The following is a 24,611-nucleotide window of genomic DNA, read 5'->3' as shown; positions in this document are numbered from 1 at the left end:
GGGAGAGGGGAGGGGGGAGGGGGGGGAGAGAGGAGGGGAGAGGAGGGGAGAGGGGAGAGGAGGGGAGAGGAGGAAAGAGGGGAGAGGGGAGAGGAGGAAAGAGGGGAGAGGAGGAAAGAGGGGAGAGGGGAGAGGGGAGAGGAGGAAAGAGGGGAGAGGGGAGAGGAGGGGAGAGGGGAGAGGAGGGAGAGGGGAGAGGAGGGGAGAGGGAAGAGGAGGGGAGAGGAGGGGGGCGGGGAGAGGGGAGAGGAGGGGAGAGGAGGGGAGAGGGGAGAGGGGAGAGGGGAGAGGAGGGGAGAGGGGAGAGGGGAGAGGAGGGGAGAGGGGAGAGGAGGGGAGAGGGGAGAGGGGAGAGGAGGGGAGAGGAGGAGAGAGGAGGGGAGAGGGGAGGAGAGGGGAGAGGGGAGGGGAGGAGAGGGGAGAGGGGAGGGGAGGGGAGGAGAGGGGCGAGGGGCGAGGGGCGAGGGGCGAGGGGCGAGGGGAGAAAAGAAAAATAAGTCCCTCAAGAACCATATGATTTACAAACAGAATCAAGTTTACTAAGAAAAACAGAATTTGGCCACTTAACTAAAAAGTAACTAGGTCTACAACCTAGTTTACAATAAAAATTTACAAAAAAATTCCTGCATTACTGATACAGACAGGAGACAGGGAAATACTGCAGAGAAGAGGGCAGTTTCCTGGCAAAGGCCCCACGCTCAAGCCTGGAAATCCACAACCCTAAAATGAGAACAAGCATTCCTGTCTTGGTGCCTAAAAGTTGCCTTTTGACCAGCCACACTCCCATATAAACCTCAAGCCCAGCTCCACGAGGAAACGAATAGAAGAGCAAAAGAAATGGTGCAGCAGAGGAGAGAAGAGAAGGAACATCTGAACACTGAGAGGAGTTCGGCTGAGGACAGTCAGATGGGCCACTGGATGGCCAAATTCCAGGGAACGATCATCTTCCCACTCCATCCCCTTTCCAGTTCCTCATCCATCCCCCTGACAGGTATTTCCATCCCTCAATAAAATCCCGGCATTCACCATCCTCAAGTCTGTATGTGACCTGATACTTCCTGGATGCCAGACAAAGACCTGAGTACCAAGACAGCTCTGAGCTATTTAACACTTTAGCCATCCATGGCTGGCAGCAAAACTAAAAGAACATACTGTACACATGCCCACTTGGGCTTTGAGAGTTGCAGGCTCCCACCCCTAGACACTGCCATGAGGACAGAGCCCACAGGCACTTGCCCCAATCCTTACACCTGCCTGTATGCATGCTTCCCCTCCCAAAAGGGGTTTGAGAGGAGAACAGATGAGCCACAGCCCTGCTGGCAAGTCCTGCAAGATTGGGGGGGGGGGGCGGGGGGAGTCAGGGAACTCTCCCATTTCATTAGCTGAATAAATTAAGCAAATTGTCTAAATCTTGGTACCTATGAGAGAATTTAAGAGATGTCTCCTGAGAAATACTAAATTCTCAAAGATGCTAAGATCTTCAAATAGAAAAGTTTTATTAGTGCTCTTCAATTGTTCTGCTAGGCACTTAAAATGTTTCCTAAAAACCTCTCTGATACTGTACATTTCTCTGTCAAAAGAATTTGTAGAAACAGAACTCTTATTAGGAAAGGCATTTGGGTTACAAGTGACCAAGGATTATTTCTCCCCTGAAAAATCATGTTAACGTTCATAACTGATTGCTCTGCTTTTTTTTTTTTTAAATGTAAAGCCACTGGCAATTTAGCCTTAAAAAAGGTCCCTTATTATTCATCACTCTTAATAAAATGGCTTCCTTTCCAACTGCCAAAAGGAAAATGGAAAGAAACTTAGGCTTCTCATTTTTCAAATAAAATTAAGAGAGAGCTATTTAAGTACTGAAACACCAACAGTTTACATGGTGCCTTCACACCACAAACTACGCTTAACAAAAACCCAAGTAAAAATTATCATACACAAAAATAAATTTCAACTTTCTTCTCAGCACCTAGGAATCACAGCCTTAAACTACTAAATCATATCTGGAAATAAAAAGACAGTAGAATTACAGCTGTGCATGGCCAATTTATCTTCTGAAGTCAAAGCTTGTCACCTTGCAGCAAGTCAACGTGATCCGCATATCAATATACCAGATGGTGGCAGTGTCTGAAACCTATACCAACCACAAAAGGTGTTATTTTAATTAACAAGTTGGGGCAACATTATGAACCTTGCAGTTTTATTCTATTCTTTTTGCACTGTTATAATTTAAGGACAATTTTAAAAGGCTAAGAACCCAGACAAAAAAATTATGCCATTCCAATTCTATTTATGCCACCCTCCAGTAAAATAGCCTTATAAATAGCTTTGCAAAGAAAACAGCAATATACCAATAGTTGAGTTTAGAAAAAAAGTTAATTTCTACAATTAGTTTTCTACAATAGGACAAAATTTTATGGTAAAGATATTAAAGAAGGGCAAAATCAAAACAATATAACAAAAGAGCTATCTGGAATGTGTTACATTATTTGTAACAGCACAGAGACTATAAAGATAAATTCCATGGAAATGAATTAAGTAGTCTACATTGCTGATTTTCAAAGTCTACATTGCTCACTAAAGATTTATACTTAGTTTCTTGTATTAATGACAAGCAATACATGTAAAGCTCAGGAACATGTGTTGAGCATGTGTGTGCATACAAAGCTTTTGAAGTTGCTTTAAAATGTGAAAATGAATATGGCTCCCCTCGTTATCTTGATAAATGTCAGCTGTCATGTACTCGTGTCCAATACATACTATTTTTCACAGAGCAGAATCCCAGAAAACACAATTTTGAACCCACCAGAGCTGCATGTAATGGTTATACATAAGCAAATTCTATTTGAGGTCCGAAGTTTAAGGGATTTCAATATCAACTTCTAAACAATGCAGGCTTTATATGTTAAATATTACACAGATTCAAAAAACATACTCTAGAGGTTTTTAGAAACAGATAAAATCATAAGAAGGCAATTACTCTAAAAGTTTAGCACATGAGAGACAGGGTCATTTATAAGAGTGATACAAACTGAACTATTTGTACAGCAGTTCACCTTTTATTAGATTACTGAGCTGATATTTAGGCCAATTCTATTTCTTAAGATACAAAATTAAGTATTATAAAGCTATATATAACCAATCTAATGACTGTCATGTCTATATCTAAAAGCTTAGCAGAAAGTAAACCACCCTAACCTTTGGTCTTTGCTATGGTTTGAATATAGTTTATCTCCACAAAAACTCATGTTGAGGTGCCTTTAAGAGGCAATTAAGTCATTAAGATGGATTAATGCGGGCCGGGCGCAGTGGCTCAAGCCTGTAATCCCAGCACTTTGGGAGGCCGAGGCAGGTGGATCACGAGGTCAAGAGATCGAGACCATCCTGGTCAACATGGTGAAACCCCATCTCTACTAATAATACAAAAAATTAGCTGGGCATGGTGGTGCGTGCCTGTAATCCCAGATACTCAGGAGGCTGAGGCAGGAGAATTGCCTGAACCCAGGAGGCGGAGGTTGCGGTGAGCCAAGATCGCGCCATTGCACTCCAGCCTGGGTAACAAGAGCGAAACTCCGTCTCAAAAAAAAAAAAAAAGATGGATTAATGCCTTTCTCACTCCAAGTCCTTGATCCCACAGGTTTGGATTAAAGAGTGGGTTGTTATAAAGTGAGACCACCTCTTTTGTTGGTCACTTTGCACATGTTGCTTCCCCTTCCACTTTCCCACTGTGGTGTTATGACATGGCACAAGGCCCTCACCAGAAGCTGACCAGATCTTGAACCTCCCAGCTTCCAGAATCTTGTGCTAAATATACCTCTTTTATAAACTCCCTAGTTTCTGTTGCTGTAACAGAACACCACAAAACAGACTAAGACATTCTTTGACTTTAATAATAAAATATAACTATCAATAGAAATTCTTTTGAAAGCATCCCCTATATAATATGTGAACTCTACTCAGAATAGGTTGCCTTTTACAGCAAAGTTGTTATATGAGCAAAACTAAATTCAAGATAGTTAAGGTTTTTTGTTTTTTTGTTTTTTTGTTTTTTTGTTTTTTGCAGGCACAGTGGCTCATACCTGTAAACCCAACACTGTGGGAGGCCAAGGAGGACAGATAGCTTGAGCCCAAGAGTTCGAGACCAGACTAGGCAACATGGCAAAACCCTATCCCTACCAAAAATACAAAAAATTAGCTGGGTGTGGTAGTGCACACCTGCAGTCCCAGCTACTCAGGTGGCTGAGATGGAAGGACTGTTTCAGCTTGGGAGGTGGAGGCTGGAGTAAGCCAAGATCACACCACTGAACCAGAGAGCCTGAGTGGCAGACTATGACTCCATCTCCCAAAAAAAATTTTTAAAAGACATGTAAGCTTTTAAAATTATAAATGTGGCTGGACATGGTGGCTCACACCTATAATCCCAGCACTTTGGAAGGCCAAAGCGGGCAGGAGTTCAAGACCAGTCTGGCCAACATGGTAAAACCCTGTCTCTACTTAAAATACAAAGATTAGTTGGGCATGGTGGTGCACGCCTGTAATCCCAGCTACTCGGGAGGCTGAGGCACGAGAATCATTTGAACCCGGAGCTGGAGACTGCAATGAGATGAAATCACATCACTACTCTCCAGCCTGGACAACACAGTGAACTCCATCCCAAAAAAGAAAACAAAACAAATTATAAATGCATTAATCATCTCCTACACACCATCATAAAAACAAGTTATCTCCACATTTTAAATACAGTATCACTAGTCAGCAGTCTTCCTCACATAGAAGGTGACACTCTTAAACGTTTAAAAGATACATACAAAGGAAGAGATCTTCCTTTGTACTAAACAGCAGATCCACCAGGACTATTACTTTTTTGGATTTTTTAAAATTGTATTTATAAACTTGAGAGCAAAAATTGATTCCTGAAGGTACTATGCAAGATAGCATAAATATCTCACAAACGTTTAGTAAACAAATAGAAAAAGTGGAGATGGATCTGGGTATGGTCTTTTTAATAATACGGTCTTTTCAATGTAAACTTTCTTGAAACATGAAAAAGATATGCTGCTTGAATTTATATTGACCTTATAATTATAGGATAACCCCTATAAAGAGACTGAATAAAGTTTTTTAAAAATTGAGGTGAGGCTGGGCACGGTGGCTCACACCTGTAATCCCAGCACTTTGGGAGGTCGAGGCAGGTGGATCACGAGGTCAAGAGATCAAGACCATCCTGGTCAATATGGTGAAACCCTGTCTCTACTAAAAATACAAAAAATTAGCTGGGCATGGTGGTGCATGCCTGTAATCCCAGGTACTCAGAGGGCTGAGGCAGGAGAATTGCCTCAACCCAGGAGGCGGAGGTTGCCGTGAGCCGAGATAGCGCCATTGCACTCCAGCCTGGGTAACAAGAGTGAAACTCCATCTCAAAAAAAAAAAAAAAAAATTGAGGTGAGTGCAATTAACATGTTATTTTTGAAATCTAACAATGTTTGAGACAGGAAACATCAGGTTCATGAGAAAACAGTATTTTTCCATAAAATTTCTTTATGACATCATGGTGGTCTTAGCAGTTCTGAAAACATCAGTTAGATTCTTTAACAGCTTTACTGAGATATAATTCACATATCATATGCTTACAGTACATGACTGGCTTTAAGTATATTTCAGAGTTGTGTAACTCACTGTAATCAATTTTAGAACATTTTCATTACCCCAAAAAGAACTCAACATCCCTTAGCTGTTATTTCCCCTCCTCCCATTCCCACCCCTCAACTTCATATAACCCAACCTCCCACCCATTCACCCCTGCCCTTGGCAACCACTTAGGTATTTCTGTCTTCATGGATTTACCTGTTCAGGACATTTAATATAAATGGCATCACACAATATCTAGTTCTTTGTGACTCCTTTCTTTTACTTAACATAGCGTTTTCAAATACATCCACATTGTAGCACTTATCAGTCCAGTCATGCCTAGCTTAATGACAGGGATTCATTCCAAGAAATGTGTCTTTAGCCCATTTCATCATTGTGCAAACATCACAGAGTGCATATTAACAAACCTAGAAAACATAGCCTAAACTTATGCTATATGGTATAGCCTACAGCTTCTACACAATAAACCTATGCTGCATGTTAATATATTGAACACTGCAGGCAACTGTAATACAATCGTATTTGTGTATCTAAGCAAACCTAAACATAGAAAAGATTCAGTAAAAATACAGTATTATAGTCTTCTGGAACCACTGTGATATATGTGGTCCTAATCCTTCATTAACTAAAACACTGTTCTGTGTTACATGACTATATATTTCTGGCTAATACTTCATTGTATGGATACACCACATTCTATTTATCCACTTATCAGCTAATGAAAATTTAAGTTGTTTTTCTGCTATTACGAATACTGTTGCTATGAATATTTGTATACAAGTTGTGTGATATTGTGTGTGTGTGTGTGTGTGTGTGTGTGTGTGTGTGTGTGTGTGTGTGTTTTATATTTTTTTTCCTAAGGAGTCTCGCTATATCATTCAGGCTAGAGTGCAGTAGCATGATCTCGGCTCACCGTAACCTCCACTTCTCTGGTTCAAGTGATTCTCCTGCCTCACCCTCCTGACTAGCTGGGATTGAAAGCACACACCACCACACCCAGCTAACTTTTTTGTATTTTTAGTAGACATGGGGTTTCACCACGTTGCCCAGACTGATCTCTAACTACCGACCTCAGGCAATCCACCCACCTCGGCCTCCCAAAGTGCTGGGATTACAGGCGTGAGCCACCGTGCCCAGTCAATTATACATATTCTTTTTTCCTTTTTTTTTGAGACAGAGTCCCACTCTGTTGCCCAGGCTGGAGTGCAGTGGCACAATCTCAACTCACTACACCTCTGCCTCGGGGTTCAACTGATTTTCCTGCCTCAGCCTCCTAGTAGCTGGGATTATAGGCGTGCACCACCATGCCTGGCTAATTTTGTATTTTTAGTAGAGATGCTGTTTCACCATGTTGGTCAGGCTGGTCTTGAATTCCTGACCTTGTGATCTGCCCACCTCAGCCTCCCAAAGCACGGGGATTAGGCATGAGCCACCATGTCCAGCTGATTACGTGTATTCTTAAATAAGAAATCATGGGCACTAATAATAAAAAAAAGGTTTCAGCCAGGTGCAGTGCCTCACACCCAAACTGTAATCTCAGCACTTTGGGAGGATCACTTGAGGTCAGGAGTTCGAGCCCAGCCTGGCCAACCTGATGAAACCTATCTCTACTAAAAATACAAAAATTAGACAGGTGTGGTGGCACGCATTTGCAATCCCAGATACTCAAAAGACTGAGGTAGGAGAATCACTTCAACCCAGGAGACGGAGGTTGCAGTTAGCCAAGATTGTGCCACTGCACTCTGGCCTGGACAACAGAGCAAGACTCGGTCATAAAATAAAATAATATAATATAAAATAAGATAAAAACAGGTTTGATAATATATGCAAATGATGCTTCCAAAGTTCACTAGTAAACCCTAAAGAAGCCAGGTTCTTTAAAAACATTTATTGTAAAAATCTAAAAACCATCATGGAATCTTAACTATGATTAACACGCTAATAGGCTCTAATGGGGAAAGCAAACAACATGCAAGAAGAAATGGATAATGTAAGCAAAGAGACAAAACTCTAAGGAGGAATCAAAAGGAAAGGTTAGGCCAAGGTATCTCATGCCACTAATCCCAGCACTTTGGGAGGCCAAGGCGGGTGTGGATCATCTGATGTCAAGGGCTGGAGACCAGCCTGGCTAACATGGAGACTTCTCATCTCTAATAAAAATATAAAATATAGCCAGGTATGGTGGCAGGTTCCTGTAATCCCAACTACTTGGGAGGCTGATGCAGAAGAATCACTTGAACCCAGGCGGCAGAGGTTGCAGGAGCCAAGATTGCACCACTGCACTTTAGCCTAAGCAACAGAGTGAGACTCTAACAAAAAAAAAAAAAAAACCCAGATTAGAAATCAAAAAGACTAACAGAAATGCAAATGCTTTTGATGGGCTCATCAAAAGACCAAACATAGGAGTGGGGTACCAGTGAAACTTAAGATCAATACAAACTCCCCAAAACTGAAAAAGAAAGAGAAAATGAAAAAGAACAGAATATCCAAGAATGGTGGTACAATGATAAAAAGGTATAACACACACAAAATGGGAATCCTATTCATATTAGATTTTAGAAAAGGCAAAACAGTAGTGACATAAAGCAGACCAGTTGGAGGTTTCTTCTGGTTACTGGGGACCAGTGGAGATGACTGATTGCAAAGAGGCACAAAGAACATTAGGGTATGGTAGAAATGTTTAATACCATGACTGCGGTGATGGTTACATTTGTCAAAACTCATTAAATTGTAAATTCAAGGTTGGTAAATGTTTTGTATGTATATTATGCTTTAATAAAGTTGGTTTTTTGAAATCAACTACTTAAAGTTAAGGAAAATTACAGTGCTTATTGCTAATCCTATGATAAATAAAAAAGTTATATGAAATAACTTAGCTAATAAAACAAGAAACAATGTATAAAACATTTCAGTAGAAAAATTTACTTTTGGCTCAGCATGGTGCCTCATGTCTGTAATCACAGCACTTTAGGAGGCCAAGGTGGGTGGATTTCTTGAGCTCAGTTCAAGACCAGCCTGGGCAACATGGTAAAATTCCCATCTCTACCAAAAATATTTTAAAAATTTATCAGCCAAGTGTGGTGGCATGCACCCGTGGTCCCAGCTACTCAGGAAGGCTGAGGTGGGAGGATTGCTTAAGCCTGGGAGGCAGAGGCTGCAGTGAGCCAAGATCATGCCACTGCAGTTCAGCCTGAGTGACAGTGTGAGACCCTGTCTAAAATTTTCTTAAAAAGAAAGACTTTTTCTAAAGTAGTTCCACCACATTGAAAGTATATATGTCAGCAGTTAAAATCAAATTTATGTTTTAAAACTTTAGAGCAATAAAAATATTTTAAACGGGGCTGGGGCCAGTGGCTCATGCCTATAATCCCAGCACTTTGGAAGGCCAAGGCAGGCAGATCATGAGGTCAAGAGATCAAGACCATTCTGGCCAACATGGTGAAACCCCTAGTAAAAATACAAAAATTAGCTGGCTGTGGTGGCACATGTCTCTAGACACAGCTACTCCAGAAGCTGAGGCAGGAGAATCGCTTGAACCCAGAACGTGGAGATTGCAGTGAGCCAAGATCATACCATTACACTCAATCCTAGCAACAGAGCAAGACCTCTCTCTCTCTCTCTCTCTCTCTCTCTCTCTCTCTCTCTCTCTCTCTCTCTCTCTCTCTATATATATATATATATATATATATATATATATTTAAGATAACTCACACCTGTAATCTCAGCACTTTGGGAGGCCAAGGTGGGCGGATCACAAGGTCAGGAGATTGAGACCATCCTGGCTAACATGGTGAAATCCCATCTCAATTAAAAAAAAAATAAAAAATAAAATTTAATTTAAAAAACATATTTTTTTAAACAAGAGATGGAAGAAAGGATCATTGCAACATTGTTTATAATTCAAAAGCTAAATGAAACTCTAGTGTTTATCAACCGCAGATGTGAAAAATGAATTCTAATGAAACCATGCAAAAGAATACAATACATCAGTGGTAAAAATGAATTACACACAACATGACTGGATCTTACAATTTAGAAATCCACCATATTGGCTGGGTGCGGTGGCTCACGCCTGTAATCCCAGCACTTTGGGAGGCCAAGGCAGGTGGATCACAAGGTCAAGAGATCAAGACCATCCTGGTCAACATGGTGAAACCCCGTTTCTACTAAAAAAAAAATATATATATATATATATATATATATATATACACATACACACATACACACACACACACACACATACATATATACACATATATACACACACACACACACATATATACATACACACACACACACACACACACACACACACACAAAATTAGCTAGGTATGGTGGCGCATGCCTGTAATCCCAGCTACTCAGGAGGCTGAGGCAGGAGAATTGCCTGAACTCTAGAGGCGGAGGTTGCGGTGAGCCGAGATCGTGCCATTGCATTCCAGCCTGAGTAACAAGAAACTCCGTCTCAAAAAAAAAGAAAGAAAGGTAAACTCAACCCAAAGTCATACATCTAGTAAGAGGTGGAGCTAGAAATTAAATCCAAGTCATTCTAACTTCAGAGCCAACTTTTAACCAGTCCCACCAAATAAATAAATAAATAAACCCTTATGTCATGGTATCAATTTTTTTTTTCATAGAATCTCAGTATAACCACATCATTTATGGCTATTCTAACTGTTTGGATAGAACTGGCCTAACTGGACTTCCCAATAACAAATTATTGTTTTCCAGCCGCACCAACTAGAAACTCCCACCAATCTAAAAAATTTAAAAACAGTTAAATCACGGTCCTTTGCAAGTAATTACCAACCAAGGACTGTAGATTCTTGACCTATCCCTATAGACATCTCCTTTAAAAAATCATTTAAAGTCCAGGCGTGGTGGCTCACATCTGTAATCCCAGCACTTTGAGAAGCCGAGGTGGGCAGATCATCTGAGGTCAGGAGTTTGAGACCATCCTGGCCAGCATGGTGAAATCCTGTCTCCGCTAAAACTATAAAAATTAGCCAGGTATGGTGGCACATACCTGTAATCCCAGCTACTCCGGAGGCTGAGGCAAGAGAATCGCTTGAGCCCAGGAGGCAGAGGTTGCACTGAACCGAGATCTCACCACTGCACTCCAGCCTGGGCAACAAGAGTGAGACTCTGTCTCAAAAATAATAATACTTTTAAATATCTTCCCCACAACCCCCACCCCCACCAAGATGGAATCTCTCTCTGTCGCCCAGGATGGAGTGCAGTGGTGCAATCTCGGTTCACTGCAACCTCCACCACCGGGTTCAAGTGATTCTCCTGTCTCAGCCTCTGGAGTAGCTGGGATTACAGGTGCCTGCCACCACACCCAGCTAATTTTTTCATATTTTTAGTAGAGATGGGGTTTTGACATGTTGGCCAGGCTGGTATTGACCTCCTGACCTCAAATGATCTGCCCGCCTCTACCTCCCAAAGTGCTAGGATTACAGGTATGAACCACCGTGCCAGGCAAGACTTTAATCTTCCAATCTGACTGGTTATCATACATTTTGAGTGATGTAGTAGCAGTTTAGCAGGTAACTAAAAGGTTCTGTAATGTAAAATCTGATCTCTCAATCATAGAACCTTAAAGCTGGAAAGAACCTGAGATCACATGTAAAACAAGTCAATTGATCATTATGAGGAAACTGATGCCAAGATGAATGTACTACTCTTCCTAGTTCCCATCTGGCATCATGTGTTTTCTGGCTTTAAATGAGAGATATAATATCTAAGGCAACATTAACAAATGTTGATTTTTATACATACGACACTATAGAGGCAGGAGAGAGAAAGCTTTAAAATCAGAATTTAAAAAAAAGACACTATAAACCTAAAGACAATTCACTTAAGTGTTTGGTTTTCAAGTAATCATTGCTTTGTAAGATTTCTATGAATTTGGTTCCTATTTTAATTAGAAGGCATGAATGTAGAATTCATAAACAACCTTAAGGTATACAACAACCTCTTGGTACATAAAGAGTACTAATCATAAAAGATAAAAATATATATTAAGTTGTACTCCAAAATTCAAAATGCCTATTCTTGAAATGAAATTAAGAAAATGTAAAGAAAAAAGACTGGAAGAAAACACTTTCAAAACACGTATCTGAAAAGGACTTGCATCCAGAATATACAGTTTTTAAAATGTATACAACTCTGTAAGAAAACAAACCACCAAATTTCTTAAATAGGCAAAACATTCAAACTTGGTTTAAAAAAAAAAGAGAGAGAGAGACACAGAAATGCTTAATAAGAAAAAGCAACTAATCTCATCATTAGTCATCATAAAAATATAAATTAAAACCATAATGTGATACCACTATTCCCATATTAGAATAGCTGAGATTAAAAAGACTGACTATATTAAGTGGAAAAGATGTGAAACTTACTCTTACATATTGCAGATGGAAAATACAAAGGTACAGCCACTTTAAAAAACAGTTTCATAATTTCTTATAAAAGTAAGCATATATTTAACACCCTGCAATTACACTTTCAGGTATTTACCCAAGAAGTAAAAAAATTCACACAAATATACACAAACTTGAATGTTCATAACAGATTTATAATAGCCAAAAACTGAAAACACAAGTTATGATGTATTAACACAATGGAATGCTACTCAGCAATTAAAACTACTGATACAGTAACATGGATGAATCTTTTTAAAGTTATGCTAAGTGAAATAACTATTACAGCATGGCTGTGGAGAAACAGGCTCTCTCATATGCTGTTGGTAAGAACCCAAAGTGACAAAACATCTATGAAGTGCAATTTGACAATCCAATAAAAAACTAGACATACATTTACCCTTCAATCCAGAACTCCCACTTCCAGAAATTTATCCCAAGGACATAACCCCAAAACTAGGAAGGTGTATATATACAAGGTTATTCAATGTAACATTATTTTGATTACAAAATATTGGAAACAACCTAGATAATAACCACTTAAAATAAACTGCAGCCAGCCACAGTGGCTCACACCTATAATCCCAGCACTATGGGAGGCCAAGGCAGGTGGAGCAACTGAGATCAAGAGCTTGAGGCTAGCCTGGCCAACATGGTGAAATCCTGTCTCCATTAAAACTACAAAATCTAGCCAGGTGTGGTGGCATGCACCTGTAATCCCAGCTACAGACTGAGGCATGATAATCACCTGAACCCAGTAGGCAGAGGCTGCAGTGCACCAATACTGTGCCACTGCACTCCAGCCTGGCCGACAAAGTGAGACTCTGTCTCAAAATAAAAAGAAAGAGGAAAGAAAAGAAATCACTCCAGTAAACTGAAGTACCTGCGCATGTAAATGCATAAATGAAGACTGCGCATTTATGTAACAATGAACGAGATGGGGCTAGAGGAAAGAGAATAAGTACTCAATGTGAGGTGTGTGTGTTTACACACCTGTCAACTCATACCTAAGGAGATAATATTTCACAGGTATACAGTTTCTATTTGAGAAAATAGGTTCTGGAGATGGAAGATGATGATGGCTGCACAACGATATGAATGTACTTAATGCCACTTAACTATACACTTAAAAATGGTATATTTTTTCAAGACCAGCCTGGCCTACATGGTGAAACCTCACCTCCACTAAAGAAAATACAAAATTTCACTGGGCAGGGTATTGGGCGCTTATAGTCCCAGCTATTTGGGAGGCTGAGGCAGGAGAATCACTTGAACCCAGGAGGTGGAGGCTGCAATGAGCCAAGATTGCACACACCCCTGCATTCCAGCCTGGTTGACAAGAGCAAAACTCTGCCTTTTTTTTTTTAAAAAAAAAAAAGGTTTATTTTATGTTCTGTAAATTTTACAATTAAAATTAATGGGAAAGATCTCTTTGGCATGATATGGCATTTTTCCAGGAGATACCAATTAAGTGGAGAAAAAAGCAAAGTGCAAAAGAATATATGTAGTATGCCATCTTTTGTGTTAAAAAAAAAAATTAAGAGATATCATCAAAAAAAAGAAACAGAACGGATAAGACAGAAAACATTTAAGTTGGTTACCTATCCAAACTGAGGAAAAATGGCATGGAAGGGATACAAAACCAATGTATGCCTTTTGTGTAAAATTTGGACTTTTGAAAGCATGTTATTCTACATATTACAAAAATAAAAATCAGAATGGGAAGCAGCATAAGTAAACAAGTAAATAAACTTAATTTTGGCTCAAATGAATACCTCAGCTACAACATACAGAAAGTAAGAATGGAAGTAAAAGTAGGGTGGAGATCGGGCATGGTGGCTCACGCCTGTAATCCCAGCAACTTGGGAGGCAGAGGTGGGCAGATCGCCTGACATCAGGAGTTGACGAGTCTGGGCAACGTGAGACCCTGTCTCCACTAAAGATACAAAACTTAGCCAGGTATGGTGGCACACACCTGTAGTCCCAGCTACTCAGGAGGCTGAGGCAGGAGAATCGCTTGACCCCAGGAGGCAGAGGTTGCAGTGAGCCGAGATCGCGCCACTTCACTCTAGCCTGGGCGAAACAGCAAAACTCTGTTTTAAAAAATACAATAGTGGGGTGGCGAAAGAGTTTGGAGGGCTAATCCAAGCAATTAAAATTTTAACCATTTACTCTCAGTCTTGGGTAAAACTGGGGGGTAAAGAATTACAGACAAATGTTCCACTCATTTTCAGTTTCTTTATTGTAGTGAAATGGAAAAAGCAATTCTGAAATTATTTTAGATGTATTAGAGGATTGGGCAAATGAGTAAATGTACTAATGTTGAGAGTCCGGGTTCCCACACAATAAGGAACATAAAAATTAAAAATGGGATACAAAGAAAAAACGCTGTAGACATGATAAAGATGTAAATACTGATATAAACTCATGATTTCTAAAATATGTATATCCGGCCGGGCGCGGTGGCTCAAGCCTGTAATCCCAGCACTTTGGGAGGCCGAGGCGGGTGGATCACGAGGTCAAGAGATCAAGACCATCCTGGTCACTATGGTAAAACCCCGTCTCTACTAAAAATACACAAAAAATTAGCTGGGCATGGTGGTGCACGCCTGTAATCCCAGCTACTCAGGAGGCTGAGGCAAGAGAACTGCCTGAACTCAGGAGGCCGAGGTTGAGGTGAGCCGAGATAGCGCCATTGCACTCCAGCCTGGGTAACAAGAGCGAAACTCCGTCTCAAAAAAAAAAAATATGTATACCCATATTTCAATGAACACATGTGCAGTCAGCCCTCTGTCTCCAGGGATTCTGCATACAAATCCAAATCAAAAATACTCAAGAAATAAATTTTAAAAATACAACAATAAAATACAGACTAAAAAATACAGTTTAATGACAACCTACACAGTATATACACTGTGTGTTAGATGTCTTATAAGTAATCTAGAAATGATTTAAAGCATATAAGAAACTGAACATGAGTTCTGTGCAAATACAATTGCTACCTTATAGTTTAAAGAACTTGGGCATACACAGATTTTGATGCACACAAGGGTCCTAGATCCCATCACCCTCAAGTAGGAAGGGATGACTGTATGAGTATGTGTGTAAGCATGCATATTATTTCCTAGCCCTATCCACTAAAAAGGTCAAGATGAGAAGACAGCCCAGAAGTAGTGAGGACACCTAGAACTCAGAAATCTTGGTCTCTCAAACTTTTATTCCCCACAAGGACACAGCGGCACACTTACAGGAGCTTCACTAGCCAAACCTCTAGAATAATTTGAGCACCAAAATAATTAAGTGGGGTAAGTGAACTGTAAACCATTAAAAAAATAGGAATTCATTAACCTATAACCAATAGATGGGGCTACTGATTACGAAATATGGCCAAGAGTTGACTGGTAATATGAAAGGAAGGCTGGAAAAAAAAAAATGACCATTTTGCAATCATCATAATAAAAAACTGGATCAGACAAAAGTCAATGAATGCTAAATCTAGAGGAAACTGTGAAAATAATCAGAATATCTGCATTGTTTCCCCACAGGCTGCTTATTGCTTGGCAAAAGAGGCGCGGAAAAAAAAACATACAGTGGAGAAATCTGGCAACACCTTGACCAAGGGATCAAAATTTGCTTCACAATAAAAGACAGATGGAAGTCATATGACTCCATCTCTGAGTATCACATTACCTATGCAGTATTCCTGCCAATACGTTACATCTTAATCTAATCACAAGTAAATTTCAGACAAACATAAAATGAACATCTCCATTAAAGAGAGTAAGGGTGTTAAAGAAGGGTTGTATACGTCAAGGTCGTAAGAGATAAAGGCTGTGAAATAGCCCAGGAAAAAGGAGCCTAAAGAGAAATAATAACTGAATGCAAAACCTGACCCCAGACTGAAGTCTATACAGGAAGCATAGAAAATGCTACAAGAGAATTTCTTAGGTTAACTGACAAAACTGGAATATGGGCAATAGATTTCATCGATGTCCATTTATGAAGTTAGTAACTGTACACTGGTTATATAGGAGAATGATTTGTGGGAATGACAACAGAAGTATTAGGGGAAAGAAGCATAACATATGTAACTCACCCTCAAATTGTTCAAAAAAAAATTGGTGTGTTTATGTTTGTGTGTGTAGAAAAAGAGGAAAGAAGGTAGGATGGCACAAATGCAAATAATAAAGCAAGTGGGTGAATCTGGATAAAGGATATCCAGATGTTCTTTTTATTTTTGTAACTTCTGTAAATGTGTATTTCCAAATAAAAGGTTTTTTAAAAAAAAAAAAAAACAAAAAAAAACTGGCCAAGCGCAGTGGATCACACCTGTAATCCCAGCACTTCAGGAGACCAAGGCGGATGGATCACTAAGGTCAGGAGTTCAAGATCAGCCTGGCCAACATGGTGAAACACTGTCTCTACTAAAAATACAAAATTGGCCAGGTGTGGTGGCGGACGCCTGTAATTCCTGCTACTTAGGAGGCTGAGGCAGAAGAATCACTTGAACCTGGAAATAGAGGTTGCAGTGAAACAAGATCACACCACTGCACTCCAACCTGGGCAACAGAGTGAGACTCAGTCTCCAAAAATAAATAAACTGTGGAGATAGTTGTCTGCTATGTTCAGGAAGAATTGGTATATATCACAATTAACTGAGAAATTTTATAGAGAAATTGCAAGACCTATAACCAGTGGCTTGGATAGATTCTCAGATAAAGTACCATTTGAAATGTCAGAGAAGGGAGTTTGCACTTTTTTCTCTGTAAGCCAAGGAAAGGCAGCCCAAACTTAAGAGCACAACAGAAGCTTCGCTAAAAGTATACATTTAGGAAAATCTGCTAGCAAAAGTTTAAGTGGATATGGAAGCAGTAAAGACACAAGAACAAACACAATCATGAAATTATGGGGTCTTGGCCTTGGAAGCTAAAATCGGCAACAGAAAGTGGATCAAATGCAGGAGACATGAAAATAGAAAGCCAGATAAAGCCTGCTTGCCAAATGTAGCAGAGTGGGGTGGGATTCAAAGACAACTCCGATTTCAAGCCTAGCTAACCAAGAGAATGATGGTATTACTAAAGGAAATTTAACTAAGCAAAGCATGATTGCTTTCTCAGCAATCAGACAGCTTTTTCTATTCTCATTTTTCCTATTCTGATGTACTATTACAAGTTAAGAAAAGGGAATAGGCGCAGTGACTCACGCCTCTACTCCCAGCACTTGAGGCCAAGACAGGCACAACATTTGAGGCAGGCACATGGTCAGAAGTTCAAGACCAGCCTGGTCAACATGGTGAAATCCCATTTCCACCAAAAATACAAAATTTAGCCAGCCAAGTGTGGTGTCACACGCCTGTAATCCCAGCCACTTAGGAGGCTGAGGCCTGAGAATTGCTTGAACCCAGACGGTGGAGGCTGCAGTGAGCCGAGATCATACCACTACACTTCAGCCTAGGTGACACAAGAAGACTCTGTCTCAAAAAAAAAAAAAATAGGCCAGGCACAGTGGCTCACATATCCCAGCACTTTGGGAAGCTAAAGTAGGTGGATATTCTGAGGTCAGAAGTTCCAGACCAGCCTGGCCAACATGGCAAAACCCCGTCTCTACTAAAAATACAAAAATTAGCTGGGTGATGTGGTGGGTGTAATCCCAGCTACTTGGGAGGCTGAGGCAGGAGAACTTGAACCCAGGAGGCAGAGGTTGCAGTGAGCCAAGATCAAGCCATTGCATTCCAACCTGGGTGACAAGAGCAAGACCTTATCCCCCAAAAAAAAAGAAAAGAAAAGAAAAAAAGAAACAAAGGAAAGGATTAGATGAAATGTTATTTGCCAGCACAAGCTATCTGGGGAAATTCACCTTCACAAGGTGAAATAGTAAATATAACTTTAAGCTAATTCAGATGTTTGACTAAATGCCATTAAAATATTCACACATGGCCGTGGTGGCTCACGCCTGTAATCCCAGCACTTTGGGAGACTGTGGCGGGTGGATCTCCTGGCTACGTGGCAAAACCCTGTCTCTACTAAAAATACAAAAAAATTAGCCAGGCATGATGGCACACACCTGTAATCCCTGCTACTCTGGAGGCTGAGGCAGGGGAATAGCTTGAACCCAGGAGGTGGAGGTTGCAGTGTGCCGAGATTGTGCCACTATACTCCAGCCAAGGCAACAAGACCAAAACTTTATCTCAAAAAAAAAAAAAAAAAAATCCACACATAAGAAGAGAGAATTTCTTCTCTTCCCCCAAAATTATGTTTGTATATGTATATATACACATATATATAAATACCATTACCGTTTGTATGACACATCTGAACTGCAATTGTTCTGCTATATGCAGATTTTCTCTATTTCTGCCATGCCTAAAACATCATCTCCTCTTCTTTCTCCTTTTCAAGCCTGCTCAACCTCACAAGAATGAGTATACATTCTTCATCATGATCCATTTAATGAATAATATATAATTTTCTCTTATGACTTTTTTTTTTTTTTTTTTTTTTTTTTTTTGAGATGAAGTCTCCCTCTGTCGCCCAAGCTGGAGTGCAGTGGCACAATGTGAGCTCACTGCAACCTCTGCCTCCTGAGTTCAGGCCAATTCTCCTGCCTAAGCTTTCTGAGTAGCTGGGATTACAGGCACATGCCAACACGCCTGGCTAATTTTTGTATTTTTAGTAGAGACAGAATTTCATCATGTCTGCCAGGCTGGTCTCCAACTCCTGATCTCAGGAGATCCACCCACCTCAGCCTCCCAATGTGCTGGGATTACAGGCATGAGCCACCAAACCAGGCCATGACTTTCATTTTTAATTTTTTATTTATTTATTTTCTAGAGACAAGGTTTCATTCTCTTCCTAGGCTTAAGTGTAATGGTACAATCATAGCTCACTGCAGCTTCAAACTCCTAGGTTCAACGACTTTCCTACCTCAGCCTCTCAAGTAGCTAGGACTATAAGCACATACCACCTTGCTGGCTAATTTTCTTTTTATTTTTTTGTAATACTGGGGATGTTATTATGTTGTTTAGGCTGGTCACCAACTCCTAGCCTCAAGTGATCCTCCCGCCTCCAATCCCCGAAACACTGGGATCATAGGTATGAGGGTATGAGTGAGCCACCATGTCCAGCCTCCTTATAATTTTCTCCTTTTTCTATTTCTTTTTTGGAGACAGAGAGGGTTTCATTCTGTTGTCCAGGCTACAGTGCAGTAACACAATCACATCTCAGGCACAGCCTCAACTTTCTGAGCACAAGTAATCCTTCCACTTCAGTCTCTCTAGTAGCTGGGACTAAGGCACAGGCCACTATGTCTGATTACTTTTTGCAGTTTCTATAGAGACTGCAACTCTGTTGCCCAGACTGTTCTCAAACTTCTGGACTCAAGTGATCTACTCACCTCAGCCTCCCAAAGTGCTAGGATTATATGCACTTGGCCATAATTTTCTTAATAACATTTTCTTTTCTCTAGCTTACTTTAAGAATACAAGACATAATACATGTAACATACACAATACATGTTAATCGGTTGTTTACATTATCAGTAAGGCTACTAGGCAAAAGTAGGCTCCTAGTAAAGTTTGGGGAAAATCAAAAGTTACGCACATTTTTTACTGCACAAGGGGTCAGTGTCCCCAATCCTCAGTTGTACAATGGCCAACTGTATATATACATACATATTCACTCAAGTACTCTAAGCTCATTCATTTAACTAATAATCATTAAAAAGAAAAACATGGCTGGGCGCGGTGGCTCAAGCCTGTAATCCCAGCACTTTGGGAGGCCGAGGCGGGTGGATCACGAGGTCAACAGATCGAGACCATCCTGGACAACATGGTGAAACCCCGTCTCTACTAAAAATACAAAAAATGATCTGGGCATGGTGGCGCGTGCCTGTAATCCCAGCTACTCAGGAGGCTGAGGCAGGAGAATTGCCTAAACCCAGGAGGCGGAGGTTGCAGTGAGCCGAGATCGCGCCATTGCACTCCAGCCTCAAGAGTGAAACTCCGTCTCAAAAAAAAGAAAAACACGAAGCATACAGAGTTTTAATGAAATCATATATTAAGGGAGAGGGAAATACCTTCAGAAGGTTGAAGACAAAAAATTACAAAGAATCAAATCAAAATAAAGCTGAATTACCTGGCTAACCAGTCAAAAGATGCTCAAGCAGTTTATTTTTATTCGTCTCTGAGTCCACCGTCCAGCAAGTATTTTGATCCTGAAGACAAAAAAAAGAGGAGAGATTGAATTTTTTAATTGTATTTTCTTTATTTAAGCATTATGATTAGTCACACACAAATTAAGTCTTCTGGCCAGGCACAGTGGCTCACACCTGTAATCCCAGCACTTTGGGAGGCCGAGGCAGGGCAGGCAGATCACTTGAGGTCAGGAGTTTAAGACTGGCCTGGCCAACATGGCAGAACCCCAACTCTATCAAAAATAGAAAAATCAGTCGGGTGACATGGAATGCGCCTGTAATCCCAGCTACTTAGGAGGCTGAGGCAGGAGAATCACTTGAACCCAAGAGGCAGAGGTTGCAATAAGCCAAGAACAAGCCACTGCACTCCAGCCTGGGTGACAGAGCAAGACTCCATCTCATAAAAAAAAAAAAGCCGCATAAGTCTTCCCATTTTTCCCTTCCCTAGGCATATAAAACAAAAACTATCAAGTACAACACCTCTTCTTAGGAATCAGAGCAGATGTCTTATTGTACCATTTATCACTACTTCTATTTAAAAAGTCAGGCACAGGGCCAGGCACAGTGGCTCATGCCTGTAATCCCAGAACTTTGGGAGGCTCAGGTGGGAAGACCACTTGAGGCCAGCAGTTCAAGACCAGCCTGAGCAAAATAGCAAGACACCATCTCCACCAAAAATAAATAAATAAATAAATAATAAAAGTCAGGGTCAGGCACAGTGACTCACACCTATAATCCCAGCACTTTGGGAGGCAGAGGTGGTTGGATCACCTGAGGTCAGGAGAATTTGAGACCAGCCTGGTTAACATGGTGAAACTCCATCTCTACTAAAAACACAAAAAATTGGTTTGGTGTGGTGGCATGCACATGCCGTCCAGCTACTCGGGAGGCTGAGTCAAGAGAATCGCTTGAATCCAGGAGGCAGAGGTTGCAGTGAGCCAAGACCATGCCATTGCACTCCAGCCTGGGCAACAAGAGCAAAACTCCATCTCAAAATTAATTAATTAGGCCGGGAGCAGTGGCTCATGCCTGTAATCCCAGCACTTTGGGAGGCAGAGGCAGGCGGATCACAAAAGGTCAGGAGTTCGAGACCAGCCTGGCCACATGGTGAAACCCTGTCTCTACTAAAAATACAAAAATTAGCCAGGCGTGGTGGCTCATGCCTGCAATCTCAGCTACTCGAGAGGCTGAGGCAGGAGAATCACTTGAACTCAGGAGGTGGAGGCTGCAGTGAGCCGAGTTCGTGCGCCTGGGCAATGAGAGCGAAACTCTATCTCAAAAAAAAATTAAAGTCAGGCATAGTATATACAATATATACTCTATCACAGTTTGTAAAGATGAATAATACCAAGTGGAGGTGGTGGAAACCAGCTCCAAATCTTGAAAACTGATCAAAACAGATGGGTACTCTGAACTTGTAGGGATATTCATTTGTCCAAAATGGGTACTCAACAGAGAATAAAGACAACATTAATACCCTGGCAGAAGCAAATGCCTAAATGCCCTAGTCCAAAAATTATCCAATGGAGGGAGGGGTGGATAAAAAGCAAGGAGGCAAGGGCCAGAGGAAAGACTCAGATGTTTTCTTGTCTTCTGCAAAAGGATGCATTTTGATCACCGAAACAAAATATTAATTGGGAAATAAGAGACCGTTCTTCAGAATAATCTGCAACAAAATACATGAACATATAAACAGCAGGCTTTTGCACTTGAAGACATGGTGTGCAGGTTCTGTTGTGATAAATAAGTGAGCCAATAAGAACATTCACCTTACCTTATGAATTTCCAAATTTAACAATAAAGCAACAATCTGACTGCCACTAATTCCAATGGTTTGGAATCAAGATAACAATTGTAACTATGCCCTAAATTTAATAGTTTTCATGCTGGAATTGGTAGGTCTGTTGGTACCAGGGAAAGGAAAAATGATACATTCACAAGTTACAAGTAACATATTACAGCCATGGCCATTCCATGTAGTGTACAGTCTGCAGACAGCGTAGAGAGCCAACCACAATCTAGCTGCATGATGGAAAGGTCTGTTGCACTTCTAAAACCAAAATTAAAGAGGAGAAAATCAGGAAATGGGGAATAGGAGGCATATTATATGTGGTTCACAAAGAAAAAAGAAAACTCTAGATAGTGCCAGGTGACTCTCCCTTACTCAAAATGCTTGGAAGCATAAATTTCTTGGATTTTTTTTTAATATTTGTATATGCATACTGAGATATCTAGGGGAAGAAACCCAAATCTAAACACAAAATTCATTTATGTTGCATGTACACCTTATACACACAACTGGAAGGTAATTTTATACATTTTTAATAATTTTGTGCATGAAACAAAGTTGTAGCTTTTTTTTTCTTTCTATTTTTGAGACGGAATCTCACTCTGTGCCCAGGATGGCTGGAATGTGGTGGCATGGTCTTGGCTCACCTCTGCCTCAACTTCCCAGGCAGCTCAAACCATACTCCCACATCAACCACCCAAGGAGCTGGGACTACAGGCACATGCCATCATGCCCAGCTAATTTTTATAATTTTTATAGTGACAGGGTTTCACCATGTTCCCCGGGCTGGCCCTGAACTCCTGAGCTCAAGTGATCTGTCTGCCTCTGCTTCCCAAAGTGTTGAGATTAGAGATGTGAGCTACCATATTCCGCTGAATGTGACTTTTTTTAACCGGAATTTTTTTAATTTTTTTGAGATGGAGTTTCGCTCTTGTTACCCAGGCTGGAGTGCAATGGCACGATCTCGGCTCACCGCAACCTCCGCCTCCTGGGTTCAGGCAATTCTCCTGCCTCAGCCTCCTGAGTAGCTGGGATTACAGGCACGCGCCACCATGCCCAGATCATTTTTTGTATTTTTAGTAGAGACGGGGTTTCACCATGTTGACCAGAATGGTCTCGATCTGTTGACATCGTGATCCACCCGCCTCAGCCTCCCAAAGTGCTGGGATTACAGGCTTGAGCCACCGCACCTGGCCTTTAACCGGAATTTTTATGCTATCCAATTTAATTCTTGTAAGATAAAGGGAGAAAAGGTAGGCAGAACTTCTGTAAACAACTTCTAAGATCTTCTGGCCCTGTTTTAAATCAGGTTTCACTTCTAAAATGGTTCTCTTATTTTTGTTTCTTTATTAGGAAAAAGGAAGGAGGGTCGTGGGGTGGGGGTTAACACCTAAGGGGCAAGAGAGGTGGCATCAGGAAAGGATTTTTTTTTGTTTTTGAGGGGAGGGGGGTAAGGGGATAGGGGGCAGAGTTTCACTCTGTTGCACAGGCTGGAGTGCGGTGGCATGAACTCAGCTTACTGCAACCTCCACCTCCTTGGTTCAAGCAATTCTCCTGCCTCAGCCTCCAGGGTAGCTGGAATTACAGGTGTGTGCCACCACATCCAGCTAATTTTTGTATTTTTAGTAGAGACAGGGTTTTTGCTATATTAGCCAGGCTGGTATTGAACTTCCGACCTCAAGCCATCTGCTCACCTTGGCCTCCCAAAGTGCTGGCATTACAGGCATGAGCCACTGTACCCAGCCAGGAAAGGAATTTGAGTCAGAAATTATCTAACAGCATAATGGACCTAGGAAACAATTACTGCTGCCTAGTGCAGAAGGCTGGTGAGAGGGCCTAGATTAATACTCAAATATTATAGTACTGGTTTTTGTACTTACCAAAGGAATGTTGACCCCACCAATGTGCACCCTTAGACCCAAATGTTAAGTGCTGGACCCCCAGGTGGAAGATCATACAAAGTCAGCATGCCCAGATGAACCAAGAATGCAACCATGGTGGAATCTAAATGATCACACTAAGGAACACCGAATGAACAACCGCAGACACCACATGGCAAGATAGAGGATCCAACCAAATCAAGCCTTGGCATCACCCCATGGCAGAATCCATTTAGATCACACCTCATTACTCTCCAAATATAAAACCTGCATCCAAATTCCATCTCAGAGAGACAGAGTTGAACCCAACTCCTATCTCCTTGCTCAGCAGCCTTGCAATAAACTTTTCTTCCTACAAAAACTTGGTGCTCAATGTTTGGCTTTCCATTGCATGCACAGGGAAATACACCCAATTTGGTTCAGTAACGCAAAGACAAGCCAGATACAAAATTCTCCTCTCAGAAGAAGTGTATAATTAAACCAGAGAGATTCCCAAACAGTCACAGAACTTGACTACCACGAACCTGGAAAGGAGTACTACTATACACCAGGATCCAGTAAGCATGTTAGTAAAAGTGCTGGTGAGTTAAACTTGCCTGGAACCAAGATTCTGCAAAGGCAACAATCCTAGCACATTTCTTAGGACAGTATTTTTTTTCTTTATCAAAAACCGTATTATCC

The 24,611-nt window shown here is 41.0% G+C and overlaps 1 protein-coding gene across 46 annotated transcripts in view; it reads right to left on the bottom strand.

Moving 5' to 3' along the window:
• NCOA3 (nuclear receptor coactivator 3) overlaps positions 1-24,611 on the bottom strand; it is a 147,191-nt gene that overhangs the window by 50,651 nt on the left and 71,929 nt on the right. For 38 of the 46 annotated variants that reach the window (XM_078371861.1, XM_078371865.1, XM_078371882.1 and 35 more), the window contains one exon: positions 20,204-20,282. The gene's annotated coding sequence lies outside the window, so the exon portion shown is untranslated. Of the gene's footprint in view, positions 1-14,046; positions 14,145-20,203; positions 20,283-24,611 lie in introns of those variants that run through there. The other 8 variants (XM_078371862.1, XM_054255431.2, XM_078371872.1 and 5 more) reach the window with 1 other exon arrangement.

Source organism: Callithrix jacchus, chromosome 5 (assembly GCF_049354715.1).
Source record: "Callithrix jacchus isolate 240 chromosome 5, calJac240_pri, whole genome shotgun sequence".
NCBI lineage: Eukaryota > Metazoa > Chordata > Mammalia > Primates > Cebidae > Callithrix > Callithrix jacchus.
The sequence above is the reverse complement of the archived record's forward strand: the minus strand, read 5'-3'. Positions and strand labels throughout refer to the sequence as shown.